Source organism: Lissotriton vulgaris, chromosome 2_2 (assembly GCF_964263255.1).
Source record: "Lissotriton vulgaris chromosome 2_2, aLisVul1.2, whole genome shotgun sequence".
In the NCBI taxonomy this organism is placed as follows: Eukaryota; Metazoa; Chordata; class Amphibia; order Caudata; family Salamandridae; genus Lissotriton; species Lissotriton vulgaris.
In genome coordinates, this window is record NC_141688.1 from 87,624,683 (window position 1) to 87,643,484 (window position 18,802).

Here is an 18,802-nt window from a genome sequence, read left to right on the forward strand (position 1 = left end):
AAGGATCTCGACTTGTCTCATCGACTGAACCTCAGCACCTTTGACGGATCAGCAGTCCTCCCCCCAGTGCCTTGAGACCCTTACAGGTGAGTAGTCGTGCATTACAAGACACTTGATTGATTGATTTACTTGACCAGTGAAAAAGAAGAAAACACTGCTCTATTGTTTGGCGCCAAAAGGCTTAAAAGTCCCAAAGTCTAGCAGTTCAACGAGTTTCAGGGAAGACATCTCTCAATGCATCTCGCGCATCAATATATTCAGGTGCCGATGGAAATTCAGTGCTTGGCAGCCGAGGAAAGCATGCTAGCGTAAAGTCATGCTGGAAGTTTCCAGTTTATGGGCATACTCTTAGGCACATTAGCAAAGAGGCACAGATGCTTGACAATGTTAGCCTATTCTAAGGCATGGTGACCATTTTGCTTGTCACTCGCTGCATTCCCTTAACATTTGATTTGCTCTCCCTGCAGGGGGGTGAGGCTTTTCTTAGATATTGTCAGGGTGCACTGAGGATTCTTTTGCCCTTTATTTTGTTTGTTCCTCTTTTGATTCCTCTGTTGTTTGCAAAACCTCTTGTCTGTCCTATGGACTGAGGTCCAGATGCTCATTACAGGATTTCCTCTCTGATGAAAAGACGGTAAGTCTCCAGTGGAGTTTGTGTTGATTTACATACCTTGAGCAGTAATAATCATCCTGATTAGTCATATTCTGTATTTCTTTCTATACAGTTTCCCCTTCTGCTACTTAACCACACAGAGGCTGTGTCACAGCCAAGAGTGCCCTGTACATTCTGGAAATCTACTATCTTTGCAACTCTTTGTCCTCTCTCCCTTCTCTCTTCTCCATGTTCTTTATGGATGTTTAGTCTCACTGTGGTAATTAATTGTCTGCCATTTTAGTAGAGAGCGACAAGTCTTAGTTCAGGTTCGTTCATCTCAAGTTACCTGGTGGACAGGGAACTTAAAACTCCAAATCACAGAGGGACTTTTAACTGGATCCCAGGGGAATGGTCCTGCGTGCATCTCCCAATATTGTTGGTAGCATCCCCACTTACTGTGACTCTCAGCATTGGTGCTTGAGTACAGTGTTTATGGATTTGAGCAGCACATGTCAAGCTATACCGCAATGTCATACGCTCATTGGAATCCTCTCCAGTCTCGCAGGGCAGTCTCACATTTTCGATTTTAATGTATATGTATGTATATGGTATTTGTAAGCACATAACTCATCCCCAGAGTGATATCCTGGTGCTAGTCTGAGTAAATAACTCCTTCCTGGTTAATAGGATTAAAGTGGAGATAGCTTGTTTTCAATTTTGTTTCTAAAAGTCAGCAAATCTGACACTGCGTAGATCCTGGGGAAACATATTCCAGTGAGTGGCGGCTAAGAAATTAAAGGAGCGTCAACCCATTTCGGATTTCTTAATTCTTTTACAGAATATCAAGGCCTTGCTGGCTGATCTGAGATTCTGAGTGGGTTAGTGAAAGTTGACTTTGCTTAACAATAGACTAGTGCTCTATGCGTTTGGTACTGGAGTTTATAGATAGCTCGCTTACAAACTGCCAATGAAACTTGTCAAGACCCGCAGATTCTGAGCTACCTTTTCCTATGTTGCATACAGGTTTTGCAGGTGTATTGTGATCAGTTCGAAACCTTGAGAGCAAGTAATTGTCCATGCCGACATATAATGCATTTCCGTATTTGATCCTTCTCAGGATTAAGGCTTGGATTATGTTCCTTCTCCAAGCTACTGAAATCCATTGGGACAATTTCCATAGGATGCCTAGCAGTCCGAAAATTATCCCTTGAACCCCGGTTACTAATTCTTGTAGGGACAGAGTACTAACAATGAGAAAACCCAAATGCTTAACCATTTTTTGGGTGTTGGTGTGAGGCCTGGCGTAACTGGTAACCATGAATCAGTCCAAAATTTTTCAGCACCTCAGAAAAACACAATTTTGGATTTATCTGCATATAATTTTAAACAGTGGGGACACAGCCACCCTACCAACTCAGACAGACACTCAACTAAATTATCACTTGTTTCATCACACTTATCATCGATAGAGATGAATAGTTGAGTGTCATCGGCATACATAATGATCTCAAATACTCCTTTCCTCGCAATGTTGGCCATTAGAGCCAGATAAACGTTAAACAGTGTTCGGCTCAACTTGGAGCCCTGGGGAGCGTCACACTGCAGGTCTTTGTGGCTACATTTAAAGGAAGACTGCTGTGCCCATTGGGTTTTATTGCTTAAGGAAGAACAGAACCAATGAATGTAGAGCAATTTCATGCAGCCTTCAAAGTAACTGATGGTGAGACACAGTGTCGAAGGCTGCAGATAGATCTAATAATGTCCTGATACTGTCAGTCACTGCCACAAAAGTTGTTTATATGCTTTTTTTCGCCCTGAACCCTGTTTGAACTAGATCTAGGATGTTGTTGTTCTCTAAATACTGAGTCAATTGAGCATTGACTAATCACTCCAGTAATAATTTGCATTTGTAAAGCACGAACATATCACCCATTAAGGGTTTCAAGGAACTGGGGGCCGTCGGGAAGATTAAGTGAGCTATTGCCCAGAGTCACGTGATGCTGAGATGAGCAGTCACCGGGGATCGAACCTCGAGCCCCATGCTCCAGAGTGTCGCTCTGGATGCTGCACCACACTTCTCCCACCATACCCAGATAAGTGTGTCAATGAAAAAGGCATAGAGTTGGAAAGAGTGGAGGCATCCACCCCTTTCTTCTTAGCTAATGATCTACTAAGGCCTGTTTCGAGAATGTGGGAATGTCTTATTCCTTCAATAATTTATCTAGGAGAAATGTACCTGAGGTGCAATTACGGGGATTACAAGAGAATAGAAACAATGAGGACAAGGGTCCAAGGCTGACCCAGACCTTACAATTCTCATTGTCCTTTCCACCATTTCAACTGTCAGATCCATAACTTTTCCCCTGTTGGTCATTGCATTTGGGTGTATTGTAGTAAACATATGTTGATTTTCCAAGGAGGGGTTTGTACCCCAAACGTTGAATAGATGGACATGACTTTATCATTGAACAATTTAGATAAGTCCTCACATAAATATGCAGAGGCTTTAATTGCTTGACTCAATACAGTAGGTTGAGCTAATTCTTTGATAATTTTGAACAACTCCCTGGACTCTTAGTATAAAATACTGTCAATTAGCCTTTCTTAGTTGTTAATAGTAGACATTCAATGCATTTTTATAAATCGTTCGATCCTCTGAATTTTTTCGGGGTCGCCACTTACACTCCTAGATTTTACACTCCCCTTTTTGTTTCCTTAATTCTCCAGTATACCACTTCTCAGTAGGATGTCTATTTGGGGGGTAATTAGTCCTATCAGGGTCGCAGATGTCCAAAGCTTTACATATAGCGTTTTCCCACTCCCCGACTGCTTGGTCAACTGACCAGTCTTCTTTCATCGTTGGCAGGTTAAAATTGTTAATAAAGGATTCAGGGTTCTTTTTCCTCCATGGACGTCTTTACTGGTGACAGGGGTGTTATTAGTTCCAACTCCATTCTCCAACAAAAATGAGAACAATACCAAAAAGTGGTCGGACCATGTGTTGGGCTCTACTCTTTATATTTTTATAGGATTCACATTAGAGAAAAATAAGTCTAAATTATGCCCGGCCTTGTGTGTAGGTCCCTCTAGCCACTGCTCATACTGCAGTGCCTTCATCTCACTGCCCAATAATCTACTCTGGTTGTCGGTCTGGTCCTCAAAATGTAGGTTAAAATCTCCCACTAATAGGAAATTTTGAAATCTTAACACCAACAGGGACAGCATATCAGCTAATTTAGCTGCAGAGGCAGAGTTGTACCTGGGGGTCTGTAAATACAAGCTTCAACAAGCACTATCTTTTTATTCATTGTGATGCAAAAAGTAAACATTTCCCAACATGTCATTGTTCACAAGTGAGCACTCAAGAATGTCTTAGTACTCTATGGCCACACCTCCCCCGACCTTCCCACTCTATCATGTTTTATTATTTTATACCCATCTGCTATTGCCATAGATAAGTCTGGTGTGGTGTGGTCACCGAGCCTAGTTTCGGTAATTAATGCTACATCCGGTTTTACACTATTAATAGAATCCCAGACCTCTAAGCAGTGTTTGGGAATCGATCTGGAGTTAAAATATAAACATCTTAAAGGCACTCCAGTTATATCTTTCTATCACTGGTTGTTTTAACCCAGAATTACTATTTACTGATACTTGCCTAGGTATATAAAACAAATAAATAAATAAAGTACTTTCCTCCATCAGTGGCTTAATGCCATTTTGGGGCAGGCTACACCATCCACAATTTGAATAGAAAAATAGACTGAAAACCATGCCCGTGAAACTTTTATAGCAGCCAACCACACCATCGTTATTATTAGGCATAAGCTGACGACTTGATGCCCCTGCAGAGTCCGCACCAGTTCTCCAGCCTTTGCCTCAAGACAGGCACACACTGGCTCACACCTACAGGGTTCGTAGAATAATTCAGCTCACTTTGCTTGTTGTAGAATCTCGCAGGGGACCTGGAGACCCTCGTCAGACTCGGATCCGCACCAGTTCCGATCAGTAGTTCAGTTTGCTTGTTCTGAGCTGTCCCACACTCTGGGCACAGCAGCTGGGCTTCTCCTCCTCCCCAGGACGCCTCTTTCTGCATGGTCAGGCACTTCTTCCCCTCACTTAGCAGGTCCTTCAAGTAATGTCCCTTCACCCCTGGGAGACTGGCTATCAAAGATAGAAGCCCTGAATCTCAGCAGTCATTAAGTACTCTGCAGAGTACTTGGAACGAACTGGAACCAAGTGTGTGTGTGTGTGGGGGGTTGGGGTTGGGGTTGGGGTGATGGCGGGGAGGTGTTGATCAGTGGCCAGGAACCAAATGAAGAGGAGGTTCTTTTCATTCTTAATTTGCCCTTCTGCAGAGCAACCACAGACACAGTTTTTTTTGTCAAAGATGATGCTTTCACAGTAGGTAGTGATGATGCTGAGTCACGAGCACAATGAAGTGTGAAGATTGTGCACTTGCCGGTTATCAGGCTTCTGAGAGACAACGGGGGCAAGCCTTGCCTTGAAGATATCCTCTCCTTAGCAAGAAAATCTGATGACTCACCTCCTTTTAGCAAGAAAATATGATGACTCACCTGTCCTTAGCAAGAAAATCTGATGACTCACCTCCCTTTAGCAAGAAAATCTGATGACTCACCTCTCCTTCCCCACAATCAATCCAAAGGACAGCACTTAAGAAGAGATCATTATCAGACCCTTGCTGTCAGGTCATAGTTGAATAACTAAGGCCTCCATTTGCACCCTTCCACACTTTATTGTCTGACTCTACTGCCGACTCTGGTGCTGGAAATCAGGGTTCGAGCCTCGAGGTCGTGTCCACATCCTGTGATTCTGGGCAAACAACTTAATCTCCCCGTGCCTGAATGTGTAATGTAAATACGGTGCTCATGTAAAGCACTCCAATACCTTCGGGTCGAGTTCGCGCTATATAAAAATATGCAACAAACGCCCCCACCCCCAAAACAATGCAAACAATACACTTCCACTGCCTGGGGAAGCTTTATCTTTTGGTATGTTTTTCAATGGGTACCCAAAAGGGAACTCACTGATTTCTGCAGTCACACACTCACAAACAGTACAGAGTTCTGTACCAGCCACAAATAATACAACACACACGGTACACATATATGACCCGGGACATAGGCTTTAGTGCCATGTTGACTAGAAGACACAGTTTGTTCGCCCCTCCAAACCACAGAGCTAAGCTCTTGGTCTCAGAACCAGGATGAAAAGCGTAGGCCTCAGCGCACAGGCATGATTGCTACCCACTGGGCTGAAACAAAATCAGGACACCAGATAAACTACAACCAGGACGACCCAGAGCATGGGTGCAAGCATGTAATACGATGCAGGGGACATTCCCATCCACACGCTTTCTGCCAAAAAAAACCATGGACTATGTTCGCTAAGATGTTCACACCACCTTATGAAACCATTGACTTGTTTGTCATTTACCACTGCAGCAGTACAACATCTGCTTGTTGCAATAGAAAATTGTCGTCCTTTTCCTAAAGTCATGGCCGTCCCTAGGACTACTGCGAAGGTGGTCATATCTGATTTGAATAAAGTCGTCTCCACATTTCATACACCTCCCCTAGTTAAATCAGAAATGAGCCCACATTCAATGGGAATGGAGTCTGCTCTTTGCAACATTTCAAGCTTTTGAACACTGGAAGATGACACCCCTATAACCCCAGGCACATCGCGTTGTAGAGAAATTTATGGCCACTTTAAAGAGGTTCTCCAGATGATCATGGCTACTTGATCAGCCATATTAGAAATCCTTTGTCAAACCTGCACAACTGCAGACACTCCACGCAGCACCAGAGGTGTCTCTTGAGCCGAACTGAGCTAGGAAGGAAAACCAAGACCAAGATTCTGCATCTTCCTGCAGGGTCTGACTCTCAATTACCATGAGAAGTAAGTGGTCATGATGCTGGGAATGACAAAATAAACAAATATGCACACAAATGGAGGTGTGCTTGAACATCTCCTGTTTGCAAAGGAACATTGGTATTGGTCAAAAGCTGCAACACTTGCAAGCATGCCCCCAGCTAGGAAAGGCATTTTCTGGTAACAGATACTTCAAGACAATCATGTTATTTGTGAAACTCGTTGTACTTCTAGGTTTTAGGACTTGTAAGCCTCCTGGCGCCAAACAATGTAGCAGTCTTTTCTTCTTTTTGTCTGGTGTCATTTCATTCTCCTTAAACATAGGAAAAATAGTTGATAAAGTATTCTTTCCACTCTTCCTGTTCCGGAACACCTGCGCTGGTGTAAGGTTAAGGTATTCATTTCACTCATGAAATCTGATAAATTCTGCTGTCTCGAGAGAAAAAATAAATAAAATGTGGACCAAATTGACACTTGGTTATCAGAATGTACTGAAATGCTGTAAGGAGAACCAGTCACTTGTAACAGTATAATTATATCTGTATATGTAGTACAAAAGTTTTGAACCATCAGAAAATCTTTAACCACATCGCTGCGGCGGCTATTCCGCCGCAGCGCTAAGTGGGCGGGGCGGCCGCTCGACAGCCGCATGCTGATGCCGGAACCGCTCCGTCATCAGCCGCGGTTGGGCTTTGCTCATGACGGAGCGGTTCCATCATGGCCCCACCCGCTTTATATAACGCGGCGCGCAGGCGCGGCGGCAGGGCCATGACGGAACCGCTCCGTCATCAGCACAGCGCCACTGCAGCTGATGACGGAGCGGCTCCCTCATCAGCATAGAAAGGGTTAAACTACTGAGCCGTTTTCATGTATTGCAGTCTCCAACTATGACAAATGTAATTACCCTTCGATTTACATATAATCAGAGCTATAAAATCGCTGGCTGATGAGGGGTGAAACCCCAAAACCATGCCAGGATACTTGTTTCTGGTCCACAGAGAACCTGGCCTGGCAGTTCGGGCTGGACTGTTCCCATTGGGAGCAGGGTCAAGACTGATTTAAGCAGTGCCGGATCTAAACTGGAAGAGCGTGGCGTGCAAAAAAATGATGGATTAAACCTAGATCTTTGTGACTGGGGGTGAATGTTTGCATGGTTCAGCATTCCGTCCATCATTCGATCCTTTTGCTTTTGTCGCCCTAAGTGGGAAGGGTATGCCCAGACATGGCTCCCGTGCTCTTCGCCACTGGATTCAAGCTAGCCTGGCTGATGAGGGGTGATGCCTGAAACCAGTCCCAGGATGCTTGTTTACGGTCCAGGGAGGACCTGACTTGGCAGTTTGGGCTGGACTGTTCCAGTGAGGAACAGGGGCAAGACTGAGTTGCATATGGCTGGGTCAAAGCTGGGGTGGCGTTGTGAGCAAAAGAACAATGGATTAAACCCAGATCTACTAGTGACTGGGGACGAATGTTTGCATTGTTCAGCATTCCGTCCATCATTGGTTCCTTTTGCAAACAATAAACAGTATTCTTTAAATAACTGGTTTCTCAGAGAGGAATACCTTGATCAAATCTGCCAAGACACAGATGAAGTCTACAATTAAAGGTATAACTCGAAACTTACAGGAAGAGACAGTGATGAAGTTAGTAAAGGCCATTAAAACAAATAATATCAAACAATTCTGGTCACTGATCAGCTCAGGTTCATGAGCACACAGACCAGCAAATTACCACTTTATTTCTATTGGCTCCTGATCATCCCATTCAAAGCATTATATTTCTCTTCTACATTGGTCACTTTACCTTACATTGCTTATGAGAATCCTGTTTTTACACTCGCAGACAAAGAAATCACTACTTGAATACAGAAGTCTCACTCCTGCCGAGCAGTAGGCCCAAATGGGTAAGCAATAGATGTTTTAAAAGGCGATCCCAACCTTTGGAGTGTCATGATATACAAGCTATTTACTGAAGTGCTTGCCTATGGATCTATCCCCAGCTCCTGGAAGGGTTCTATTATTCACCCTATCTTTAAAAAAAGGACAGAAATCTGACCCACAACATTATCGTCTAATAGCCTTGTTAGGCTGTAAAGGAAAGCCACTTGCTAAATATCTGCTTAATTTACTGTCAGACTGGGCAAATACAAACATTTAATTCCATTCACTCAGACAGGTTTTTAACAAGGCTGTTCTACAATCAATAATATTTCAGCTTTAATTATTGTGGCAAAGAAAAACATCACCCCTCACACTTGTTTTATCGACTACAGTTCTGCCTTTGACAAAATCAATCGTGCTAGTCTCTGGAACAAACTGGGGAGCTGCAAGAGTCACTGAAACCTAGTTTACCTCCTAATTGAATTGAACTGAGACAAATGGATACTGTCGCTTGAAATGCATACTTCAACGGCCCTTAAAAACGCTGTATTCTAGCTCCATTATTATCCTCGCTGTATATATCTGATATATATCTGATCTCCAAAGCACTAGGACGGCCTGGAGGGTCTCCCCAGAAAACTCAGTATCTATGGTATCGCTCATCTGGCATATGCTGATAATAATGTTCTGCTCTCACAAACTTCAAAAGCTCTGATGATTCAGCTGTCAAAGCTTAATGTCTAAAATATAAACAAGCATTTGCAAGGCAATCAGTCTCGCCTGTGGGACCTTATATGTATTTAGCTAGGCAGGACATTAGCCTGGGTGCTGAGACATCTACTGTTCTTTAACATGGAGGGAAAATAAGCACCAAACTGCAAAAAGCAATTGAGACTACAAAAGCTTTCAGAAGATTCTCAGACTCTACGGAGGAAGAGCAATAACTCAATCCTCGATAGCTCTGACAGCAAAACTCACCCCCCTCCTACTATATGCATCCCACAATTAAATCAGATAATACTAATGCAATTGGAAAGTATTCGACAACTCACGAACTTGCAAAATTCGGCCTCCCACTGCAAAATGAAGTTAGAGATAAATATAAAGCCCTTGCTCAGCCATCATAACTACTCAATGGATCAAGAAAGGATTAACGTTTAACAGGAGGATTTTAGGTGATTGCCTTGCCCTGGACCAAGGGCTTGATATACCTTGGTTAAATTATGTCAAAGGTTCTTTTAGTACTATAGTACTGAACCATTTTAATTACCAAGAAAGATATTGCCTGGGTTAAGAAAGGGTTTTTACATTATGCCCAGGAAAATAGGACAATGAAGGGTTTGCTTAAAAAGTCTTTACTGCATTATACTATGGTAAAATTTCGGAACCCTGTTGATTTATATTTGTTGCTTGACATGCCAGTTCGCCATAGGTGACTCTTGATCTATTTCCTTTTTCCTCAGTTGTTAGTGGGCTGACACAAGCCTTCTGAGTCCCCATTGTGTCCTTGTGACCCTGCTGCTATACTTAATACCGCATGTTTCACTACCCTGAAGATGCTTAGGAAGATTTACAAATGACTCACCAGGAGGTTACTTACCATGATGTACTCAGCAGCCAGAATCACTCTCAACCTCCCGCACTGCACTCACAACACACCACACCTAAGGAGCTCCACTGGATCCCTATACACAAATCAGCACAATTCAAACTCCTCATCCACAAGGCACTACATAACACTTGTCCAGAATACCTCCACAACATGAGAACCCTTCGAGAAGGGGGTTACATGTTTATTCTGTTTGTCTGATACAGTTGACAAATATGGTTGGCCTTTGGCCATGCCACAGCAACTTTCATTAGTGATTATTAAATACGAAACATTTATTAGAAGTGTTTTATAAGTTGGGATGGATGAAACAGGTGCGACTGATAATGTGCAGCTTAAACCTGACTTCAAAGGGTTATATGCTCCATGCAACGTTAAGGAATTATATAGGAGTGACTGCCTTAGGGTATTTGTGCATTCAGATGTATTTATGAATCCTGGATTGTTTTGAACATGGCAGGAGATTTCTAATGGTAACCCCCACAAATGGTGGAGGAAAGTGTTATGTACTTTTTCATGCTAGGCCCAGGACCTTTATCTCTGGCATTCGTGAAAATGGAAAGTTGAAAAAGGAAGGGACTCCATATAGTAGCCAAGTGATAGGTTGATTTTCTGCTACAGAGTATGGGACTATTTCCACTTGCTCTACACTTGAGAAGGTATAAGTGGCTTCTTTCTTTCTTAGCCATAGGTTTTTAAATAGAAGTCAAATTGTAAAATTCAAACACGGCTCTCTTATTTATGAGCTGCCACTGTACTATGCCAGACTGTAGTGTTTGTAATGCCCAATGTAGCCCAATTCAGTTGTATAATTGTTAGCAACTGAGCCTGTCCATGTTGGAGAAGAGTTAAGCTCTTTCTTAGAAGGGAAAGGGCCAAAAGGAATATGCTGTTTAGGGAATGCACTCTTTTAGGGAGCGTTTGCGTAGCGTACGTTAAATGTCATCTGTAAAGTGTCTCTGTCAGCTTGTCGAATTCTCTGAGCCACTTCTTTAGCTACTTATTTTTCCATTTCATTATATATTTTATAACTTGTGGCAATTATATAACATTTCATTGTGGCTGCAAAATGATGGTAGTATACATTTCTTTATAATTATCATCATTTAAGTAAAGATCCACATTGTCAGAGTTTTTATATGACTGTAAGTCCAATATCATACGTTGAACAGTTTTAATGTCCCATGCATCTGAAAAAGATCCCACAATTATTACATCATTTAAATCCATTTTTTACAACCGAAAATTTGCAAAGTCTCTGTGGTTCCCATGGATTGACAAAGAACTCCTTCTCAAGCCTTGTCATCCAGTACAGGATAATCGGTTATGTTCACAGCATGATTAGCACACCATGCACTGTAAGAAAAAGAATGTGGTTGCAGTTCTGAAACCATGGGAAATGTAATGTCCATTCAGTAATAGCAAAATAACAATTAGCATGATGAGCCACTTAAGGAAGAACCGTCCTGTAGCAATCCAGAAGAAGGACCACGATCGTATGAGATACCTGGCACATAACCAATGATAAACAACAAGCAATTAGTGATGCTGAGTGACTCAAGAGTGTGTTTGTAAATCAACTATTTCAGGGTTCTTAATTGTGTGGCCCATGTGGACCCCCACCTAATCATTACTGGAATCTGCGGACTCCCCACTGAGACATCACTAGACACCGGGGACCCCTGTCTGTCCAGACGGTCTAAGCAATTTCAATGATTTGAACTACAAAACAATACACAAAATACATAAACATCATTCATCAAACAAAATGAATGAAATATTTTTTTAATTCACAAACACATCAATCAAAAATCAACATTTTTATTTTAATGCGAAGGTTGAAGCTTTACTGAAATAAATTGAGGCCACCATCATCCATGCTATATTCTGTTTGATGCACTTGCACTGTTCCCGCAAATCAATCTGAGAATACCAAGTTCATTTTAGGTCCCTAATCTCAAATTCATTCACATTTACAGAATATTTTAACATTTTCAGTTTTACAATTTGCTTCTTTATTCAAATATTCTTTATTAATCTGTTAATAATATTTAATTTTCTATGCAGTCACGGAACATTGGAGTAGGCGTCGTGGACCCCCTGGCATCCCAGGCCACAGGTTAAGAACTGCTCAATATTTCTTGCAAAGGCATCATTGTAATCAATGTTGGCATAGTTGGATGTTCATAGTAAACAACAGCATAAATTGGGACTGCTGAAAATGTAGAAATTGAAGCATCTTGTTCTTCCATGGAATTTGACACTCGATTTAAAGATGGAGACACAGTAAGCTCAGAGGTCCTCAGATAGGGGCTTAAGCTATTATCTTCCCTGTACTCTTCCAGGGGTAGCCGCTTTAGAGTAGGGAGATGTTGCGAGGCTCTACTTTGAAGGATCCTTGGTGTCTGAGAGGATCTGCAGAATAGAATAGGTCTCATTATATGATCAATGGACACCTTTCCGTTCTTCAGATAACAGAGACAAGATTACAGTTTGTGTGTCTTCTACGTCAAGAACTAGAATGGGTGGTCTGTAAATTGGGCCAAATACTTGTTTACCATGGAGCTTCATATGCACTAGATCACCTACTTTGAGAATCTACCTGTCAACAGCTTTAAAAAAAAATTCTTCACTGGTGGCGGAGACCCAATATTTCATATTAGATAACTGGTCTCTGACCTCTTGGACACTCTGCAAAACATGCTATAAAGCTAAGCTACCCCCTAATTATTAAAGGCCCAAGAGGAGGGGGAATGGGTAAATACAATAATAGAAAAATAGAAAACCTCTTGTCAGACCTATCTAATTTGAAAATTGACTATAGCTCTACTTACAATTCTTGATATACAGCACAGATACAACACCTCAGAAAAAGGGAGGAGAATTGACTTTCATTTAGATTGTGTTTTATTTATCAAAAACATGATTTCTCTTATTTTAATTTTTTTGTATACAAATATATATATTTTGCAAACAAATTATTAATTCATCATAAAGTACATAACAAATCAATCTTTACAGTGACATGATAAGAAAGAGACATCATATTTTGTTACTTCTCCATTGAAAATGTGTTCTTTCAATAACCCCCACAACACAAGGAAACACTAGTGAAATCAGACACATTCTCTCATTCAACCTATCTCACCGTTCAATCCTCTCAAGCATATTAACTCTCATACTATGCAAACATATTTATAAGAAAAACCACATCTGAGACAGGGACCTGTTACAAGCATTACAGTTTGTCCTATATATGTTCATTCAAATGGCATTCTTGAATGGAATTCTCAGATGTGTGTTGTTGGCCTACGTGCGTTTCAGTGAAAGCAAGATGTTATCACCTTCATCAGGGTCAAAAAAGTACTTTTTCCAAGTAAAGACTGGGGGTTTGTGGTATCTGCAATCATTTAATACATGTATACATTTCTGTGATATATCAAATACCAAAAAGACTGTTCCTATTTCCTAAAGAGTACATTTATGACATTTATGGGCTTAGAAGTGTGCTGTGACCATTCACCAAACATCGCATTAAACATCACATTAAAATCAGAGACCAAAGGTAATGTGATCATTAGAAGAATAAAGAAACAGAAATAAATTGCCCCAAGTCTGGGCAAAAGAGCTTGAAGATGCCACCAAGAGTGGGACTAATTGAGTCCGTGTTGTTTAGAACCTACAACCAAGATGAGTAAAAGATCAGACAATGACCTGCATCTTCTTGGAAGGAATGCGGGAGTATTTTCAATATCTCTAGGTCGATATGTCGCCGTCTTATTTAAGGGCAGTGGCTAAAGAAGGAAAACAAGTGCCTGCCGATTAGGTGTCTTAGCAATACTGAATTTTGCCAAAAGGAATTGGTATGCCTAAGAAGAGCTACTTACAGCTAAATAAGAAAATGGAGAATCTACTCCATAGTGATAAGAAGATTTTGTGGTTATGTTGAGAGCTCTGGACGTAATTGTATCCAGTGGGTCCCGATATCTGGTTATTCAGGATATCGCATGAGACCTGCAAATAGGGGACATTGCTCAATGATTTGGTTAATTAGTACTCCTAACTCAAACGACACTCTAATGGTATGATGCTATCTTACCTAATTAAAACCTCTAGATTATTACTATAGGGATCCTGTTTATTTTATATCCATACTAATAAGGCACGTAGCCAACTGTTATTTGTGGGTAGCCAATTTACAAAAACAGGAAGATATACAATTAAAGAAGAGATATCGGTGCAATGGCAAATTATACTGAGATTTCAAACAGTAGTGCTAGCACATTAAACTTTTATAAGGTCAAACAAGGCCAGCAGACCCGTTGACCATTTGAATGATGCTGTATGAGCTGCGAGGGAGAGCACTCTAGTTATTTATGTTATCTATCCCGTCTGGACTTCTATTTGTTTGCGGGATTAGTAAGCGGGCTGCTATCATCAAGGTAGCACGTGGCGTAACAGTGAAAGGAGGCAGATCATAACCCTTTAGGCAAATGTCGCAACCTCCTATTAGTGTCCTAGTGTTATCTTACAAGATTGTTGCTGTTAAGAACGGGCACTATCTATCTACAGTGCTATCGCGATGATTAAATAAAACACCACGGTCGTGGCCGGGCGTTGCGTGAGCACCATGTTGGAGAAGGCAACGTATAAAGTTAATGTTACCATTTAGAGATGTTAAGTCTAGCTACTTCTACATAGTGGAGCGTGTATATAGCTGATTAAAATAAGACACCACAGTTGTGTTGCATGGGCTATAAAGTTAAGGGCGCCATGTTGGTGAAAGCAACGTGTGAAGCTAATATTATCCTTTAGCTAAGATTATTGTTTAGAGATGATAAGTCTAGCTGCTTCTACATAATGAAGCGTATATATGGCTAAAGTTATGAAGTAAGAATCTAACCAAAGTAGAACGAGAAAAGAACCCTTTATAAGAAATTGCATAAACTACAAGGGAAACACTCTTATGGTTTGTAATACTATGTCGGCATAAATCTTATGGTTGCCGGGTTAAGTGAGTGGGCTGCTACCCTATGAGAAACCCATAACATGACGAAATAGCTGGGCAGATCTTACCCGATTACTCGGCTGTCATAACATCATGTTTTCTTTCTAGTGCAGGTCGGCAAAGAGGGAACTATAGGAGACAAACATTATTTATGCTTCAAACTATAGCGATGATTGAAGGAAAACAGCGATAGTGGGCCAGACGTAACGTGGGTGCGGACGAAATGTTACCGTGTGATGTCTGAGCGCCATATTGGAAAGGGCAACGCTGTGCATGAACAAACTACATATTGTTTAAGATTGCCAGGACAAGCACTAAATTGTGTAATAATGATGTAAATAAGAACACACATTGGGTAGTAATTAAATGTATTATTATGTGTTTCATGAATAAAAAGGGAAACAGCTCTTCCTAAAAAAGGGGGGATAAAGGACTACCCACATTCATGGAATTCGTCATCTCTGGGCAGAAACAAGACACTAATGTCACTGTATATCAAAATTGTCCTAATAAAAGGATTTCATTGACTGTGACGGCCAGATGCCTACTAGGAACCAAGGGTCCAGCAAGATGTAATAAGGGTCTCAGTAAATTAACTTACATGGGGGAAAGGTGAACCCACTATCCATCTAAGTAAGATGTTATACAAAGAGTGGGTAACACATAAGGACTATATACTCATGAGGAAGTGTCTAATCTACTATCTATGTTGAGGGTCAAGAATACCCATGTTGTAATTACTATTGGGTAGATCAACATGAGTTGGAGAGTAGGTGGTCCCATTCAGATATGTGGAAGAATTAAACAAATGACCTAAGTAGATTTACTACTCCTATTGTGTACCTCAGGTTGTAACTACACAGACTATTTCTTCATTTAGTGCCTTGCGGACTGTGTCCAGAGAGAAAATCCAGTAGGTTTCTGTTTGTTTTCTCATTTTTGTGGGGTATTTTCCTGGTGTCACTTTAACACGTTCCAAGATCAGCCACCTCATGTCATTTTCTGTATGTTGCTGCTTGTGGTAGAGGTTAACCATTGGTGCTTGTGATTTATTTGTTTTTATTGCAGACTTGTGTTCCGAGAGTCTAATACGGAACTCCCTTGAAGTTTTGCCAATGTATCCTAGTCCACAAGGACAAAGTATAAGAAAAATGACATTAGAACTTCTACAGTTTGACATATGTCTAATGGTCCCTGATTTTTCACCATACGTCCATGTCTGGGTGGTAATAGCAGTATTACAGGCGTGGCCATTCCCACATCTGTGATTGTCTGCCGGCGGTGGTAGGCCATCTATGGTTGTTTGTCTAATCTCTATGTGGTTTGGATCTGCTGTGCACCAATTTATCTCTTAAATTGGGGTTTCTCCTAAAAGCCACCATGGGCTTCTGCAGAATGTCCTCTCCTTCATTTGTATTGAGAATTTTCCAATGTTTATCCAGTATCTGCCTGATTTTATAGTTTATACTGGAATGGTCCACCACACATACCAATTTGTCAGAGGTCTGCTTAGGAGTATTGCTGATCAGTGCATCCCTATTATAGTATTTAGCTCGTTTAAGAGACTGACGTATTAGTCTTCTGGGATACCCTCGCAGTGTGAGGCGATTTTGTAACTGTTCTGCATGGTACATGAAGTCTTTCATTCTGGTACAATTTCTTCGAATTCTTAAAAATTCCCCAAAGGGGATAGAATCTTTTTGGCATGGGGGGTGGAAGCTGCTATGTTCTAATATTGTGTTTTTAGCAGTTGTTTTTGTAAAAAGGCTAACTTCCAAATGCCATCCATGCCTTTAATCCAAATGTCTAGGAATCCCACTTGATTTGAGGAGAAATTAAACCTAAAATTCAAGTTGTTATCTGCTAAGTTGAGCCCAGAAACGTATTCCTGAAGATCTGATTCTGAGTCTGTCCATATAAAGAAAATGTCATCAATAAATCTATGTCATTTGGCTACATTTTCATAAAAGGGGGCTGCCTCATTAAAATCATGCTTACGTTCAAACTCCCCCATGAAGATATTCGCTATGCTGGGGGCACAAGAAGGCCCCATGCTGGTGCCCTTGATCTGTTGGTATAGATCCTGCTTAAACTCAAAATAGTTTTGTTGTAACACTATAGTGAGGCACTCTAAAATAAAAGTGTCTAGTCTCTCACTCAGTGTCCTAGCCAAGAGTGCTGCCACCGACTCTAAGGCTAGGTCCTGGGGAATGTTGGTATAAAGCGATTCAATGTCAGGGAGACAAGAAACTGTGTTTCATGATTTAAAAGGGGCCTGCTTTAAAGTTGCTATATGTGCCCGTGTCTTTGATGTAGGAAGCATATTGGGTGGTGAGTGGGCATAAAAAGGTGTCAATGTATTGTGACAGTGGCTCAGTGCACAAGTTTCTCGAAGAGACAATAGGTCTCAGAGGAGGGTCAGAGACATCTTTATGTGTTTTTGGTACACCATAAAGGGCAGGTGTCACCGTGTTGGATTTGACAAGGAAATCCATTTCCTTTTGACAAATAAAACCATCAGTAAATGCTTTTTAAACAGTGGTGTCAATCAAGATTTTCAATTTTGTTAGGGCTCTTGTGCTACCTTCCCTTTAATGTTCAGGTTTTTTCAGCATGATGTTTATTTTTTCTGTATATTTGGCCGTGTCCATTACCACTATGCCCCCTGCTTTATCACATGGTTTAATGGTGATATGTGGATTGCATTCCAAAGTTTTTAAAGCATTTCTTTCTGTGATGCTCAGATTAGGTTGAGGTTTAGGGATACATTTTGTGATTTTTTTTAGCTCTTCGATAAAAAAAATTTCAAATATGCTTACCTCCGGACCAACCATATGTAAATGTAAATGTAAATGTGTGTGTCTTGTAAAGCGCACTGCTACCCGGAGGCGTCCTGGCGCTATAGACCGCTGGGGAACCCGTCCTGGCTTTCCCTGTGAGATGTTCCCTCCTGGGTATCTCCAAGGTGAAACCAGGCATCCCCGGCGTTTGTGGGGGGCCGTTGTGGAGATGAGGCAAGCTAATGCCCAGAGTTGCCGAGTGTGATCCCTGGTTAGAGTAGGCACCAAGGCGAGAATTTTCGAGTCCGCTGACCCTGGTTCACGACCCTGCCGCGTCGGGAATTGAACCCTGGTCCCGGGCCGACCGCTGCTTCCGGGTCTGCCGCCTCTAACCAGTGAGCCACACCACACCATATCCAATGTTGATGTGAAGGTGGAGGGTGGTTTGCATCCTGAAAAGTTGACTTCCTCCTCTCTACTTTCTGCTGTTTGAAAAAAAATGTTAATCTTATTTTTCGAAAAAATGAAAACATGTCCTGATTTAATTTGAATCGATTAAGCTGTGTACTAGGGACAAACGAGAGTCCCCTACTTAGCACACTGACTTCTTATGTGGACAGAATGTGTTATGATAGATTGAAAATAGGGATTTGTGAATCTTTAATGTTTTACGACCTCCAATATTGGTGGTTCTGTGTCCGCATGTATAACTGCTGATGTGGAGGGTCTGGCTCTGCCTCTGCCCCTCGATAAAAAAAGAGGAATGCGTTTGCGCTCTTGGATATTGGTCAGAGAAATGGCCTCTCTGATTCCTTTCATGATAGTTGTAATTAGGATCTTAACCTACTCCCAGACCATCAAAATCTGAGTCTGAAGAGTTAGTGTCAGAAAAGGTAAGAGTTTTTCCACGTCTGTTTGGTCGTGGATTGTATTGGGCCTGCTCTACTGGTCCCTCTTGGTAGTAGTTAGTCATCAAATAGGGGTAGATTTTTTCCTGCGAAAACCATCTGACATCCTTCTTGAGTTTTCCAGTTTTTT